We start from the raw sequence: 4,138 nt of genomic DNA on the forward strand, positions 1-4,138 counted from the left end.
CATGTTTTTCCAATTGTAAATAAAGCAGCAATAAACATGGGGGTACAAGTATCTTTTTCAATTAGTGTTTTTGTGTCTTTTGGGTAGATACCTAGGAGTGGGATTGCTGGGTCATAGGGAAGCTCCATGTTTCTGCTTAACTTAATTATTTAAAACTTCCAACCATATTCAGAAAATCCCATCAATTCTGACTATAGAACTGTTTTTCAGTTCACATGCGCTCAGTGTTTTCATATTTTATTTTTCCTGTAATCCTTGATAATCTTTGCTGTTTGCCTTGCTTACCCTAGGGTCAATGGCTCAAGAAGTTTACACAATTCCTTTTGTTGCAACAAGAGTTCAGTCCGCAAGACTGTCTTCACGTCCTAATTTGGGATCCAAGTCCATTCTGCGGTTCAATAATTCACTAGAAGATCTCACAAAACTCACTGAAAGCTGTTACAATCATGGTTCTGGTTTGCCACAGCTAAAGAATACAGATAAAAATAAGAAAAGAATATCAAAAGCTAATGCAATTTGGCCTCTGAACTTAACTGACAATGTAGAATAGTTGCAATTTAGGTAACTTCTCAAGGGGCATAGCTTCAAACTTTGTTTGAATCAAAAGTTCTGCTGAGAGAAAGGATGTTTAGGAAAGACTCCAGACAGATGTGGAGTTCATACATAGCCTAAATCAAGGTAGGCCAGCTTTGAGTGCACTGCTAGAACCGGGATCTCACATAAGCCTGCCTTTTGTCTCAGTCTCACAAGTGCATGTATTATTTAAAAAATGAAGGACACAGTCTCTGCTATTTTGTAGGGAAAGATCGTGTTATTAATCTTCAGGATCTGTACAACTAGACATTGCCAGCTACTTAGAACAAATGAACACTCTTACTTGCTATATAAAATAGAAAATGAACTCAACATCATGTCACAGGAAGTGCTGTTACCACAACCTGCTCACTTGGGAAGACTCATCACAGATTGAGATGCCAAATAATTAGAAAACCAGGGAATTCAGCCAATCAGAAAACTACAATGGCCTGATTGCTCCTTGGTCATCACACATATACGAGCGCTCAGAATTCAGTAACTAGAGGGTAGTGGTAATTAATTTAGTTAGCACTACATCAGCAACATGGGTCAACTAAAAGTGAATTGCCAGTGGTTTTGACAGATAAGAAAAAAGTAAGATTTTATACATACACATGTATAGATATACATCCCCAAATATCTTACATTTCAGTGAATACAGGGCAAAATATATTAGTAAAGCTTACAAGAAGGCAAAAAAAAGAGAAAATTTGGAAAACTAGAAATTTCTCCAATAAAATTCAAAGCCTTGTTAACTCATAATTTATTTTAACATAAGGAAATAATTAGGGTAAAATTTTCAAACAGCAATAAAGAGTAGGAAGTAAAGTGCCCTGCTTTTTATTCTACCTCCCTTCTGTCTAGAATCTCCACACCTCAGGGTGGACAACTATTAATAGTGTCTTGGAGTTATGTCTGAGGGTGCATCCTTCACCTACAGATCAGGCCATCAGGGAGGCATAAATGTAAACAGCATATATGTTCCCTTCCTCTATTTGTTTTTGTCACAACTGCCCTCTGCTCTGATGCAATCAGCCTACCCAGAGAGTTATTCTAGGGTGAGCCCCAGGAAACCATGTTTACTGTGCAAATAACATTGAGGATTTTGTTCATTATTTCACAGTGTTCTGTCAGTGAAGACCTGCAAGAGAAATTTGTCTCTATTATCACATAGTTGAGTCTCTCTCCAGATTTGTTTTCGTACAAGAATTAGTACAGTTGCTATGGCCACATAATGAATTATCCTAAAAGTGGTATAAAATGATCATTTATTATGCTCATAAGTTCTGTGACCAAGATTTCCAACAGGGCACAGTGGAGTGTTTTGCCTCTGTCCTACAGTGGCTGGCATCTCAGCTGGAAGATAAAAAGACTAGAGGCTAACAATCTTCTGTAGATTCATTCCCTCATATGTCTGCGGCTGGTTTGGGCAGAGTCCCTAGCCAGTGTTGTTGACTAGAAGACTTCTGTGTGGCTTCTCCATGTGGCCTGGGATTCCTCAGACATGGTGGCTAGGTTCCAGGAGAGAGAAAAAGAGTGAAAGAGAGAGGGAAAGACTGAGACAGACAGGCAGAAGTTGTGTTTTCTTTTACGGCCTAACAGTAGACTTCATACAACATCACTCTATTGTTTTCTACATGTTGAGGCAGTCATAAAATTCTTGCCTGATTCAAGGAGAAGGGAAATAGAATTCATCTCTTGATTTGGAGTAGCTAGTTTTTAGAGAACCATGAGGGACAGGAAGTATTACTGTGTCCATTTTGGAAAATATGATTGACCCCAGGTGCCTTTTCACATGAGCCACTCCCTGTATTAATTACTTAGAAATCCTAGAGGCAAATTTATGGCTGCCTGAAACGAGAAGATGGTCTTCATGTCATGCAGTCAGTGCACTTACCTCACTGGTTCTGTCTTACTTTCCTTTTCCACTGCTTTATTCTCTTAATCAATTTTTATTATCTTGCAGTATATTATGTATTGTTCCAAATCACTGCAAATAATTTTAGGGAAACACTAAGGCTTATATTCACTAAAATGGAGCTCAAGGGAAAAAAATTCTTTCTGACTACCAAATTAATTTCAACAGGAAGATCAAGAACATGACATTAGGGAATCAAATCCAACAAATACCCTGGTATTCAAATTTTAATCTTAATCTATATTGATTTAGAATGGAAACCGAGAAGAGTTATTCATCTTTTCAAGTCAATTTTTGATCCCTACAATGGGATAGTTTTGATTCATCATATTGGAAAAGTATATTAAACAAGAAAATTCATCTCATAATTGTTCTGTAGTTTGGAAATATGAATCTCAAATAGTTCTGCAATACTAATTTCATCCACTTAAAATGTTTTGTATTGTACCACTTAAAAATAATATGCTTCTCCTGAAAAGATAGGGTAAGAATTTATTAAGATTCTTGACATAACTTTTTACAAAGAAGATAATACTATTTAATTTTTCAATGAAGCAATTATGTATTCTTCCTATCTTTTCCATTAAAGATGAGATATTATATAATTCTCCCATGGCATAATTAACATTTTATTTGACATATCTGTATTAGGGATTCCTTATCTAGGAAGAGCAATGAACTTTATTAAATATGTCATCTTCCATATTGGATTTATTATAATCAAGTTTCATTTTGCTTCATTTGCTTACTGCACAATTTCTGGACCACAAAACCAATTTACTCTCCTGTATATAAATTGGATATTTCGTGAAAAGGTAGCCATCATAATTATTAAATGCAAAATTTACCATAAAATGGTCTGCAATTGCCAATTTAGCCATACCTAAACTAGGATGTTAAGATTTGATTGTTTTATAAAAGGAACTAATATAACAGCTTTGTGATTATTCCTTATGGATATTTGATGATGTAACTAGAAATTCATAGCAACAAATGCAGCAAAATAGACAAGCTAATGTTCTTAAAACCATGAAAATTTAGATGTGAACCTTAAGTTTTTTGCCCTTACCACAGAATTAGAAATAATTACTTGAGGGTTTACTTATCTTTTGGGGCTAATTTCAAAACAAATCTTTTAAAAACAGTTATCACGTAATTATCTAATAGCCACCAGAATATCTAGTAACACATCCAGTTTCTGTTCTCTTGACACACCTTTCAAATTCCTACCTTGTTGCGCTTGCTTCTGCTCTCTTGAAACACCTTCCTCCATCTCCACTTCTACTCTCCTATTGGAGTCTGCCTAAAATTCAATACCTTGACCTGGCATCAACAACTGAAGTTTCGTCTGCATCCTTCAGATTAAACACTCTTCTTCATGCTACTGTTTGTTGACATTGCTGAGCAGCCTATCCTTGCTGCTATTTGATATCAAAGGTATTTGATAACCTTTGTCAATTTCCCACAGCCTCCTCCCAGCTTCCCCTTTCTCAATGAGTTCCTGGTGAGAAGGGCCATGTCTTGTGCACTTTTATCACCCCTATAGCACCTGGGCCAGGGCTTTACAAATAGAAGGTGGTCAGAATTGTTGACCCAAGGTTTGTGTGTCTATGAAACTGACTTAAAAATATTTAACCCATATCA

The sequence above is a fragment of the Condylura cristata genome, unplaced genomic scaffold (assembly GCF_000260355.1).
Source record: "Condylura cristata isolate star-nosed mole 26May11 unplaced genomic scaffold, ConCri1.0 scaffold00001, whole genome shotgun sequence".
Classification (NCBI taxonomy): domain Eukaryota; kingdom Metazoa; phylum Chordata; class Mammalia; order Eulipotyphla; family Talpidae; genus Condylura; species Condylura cristata.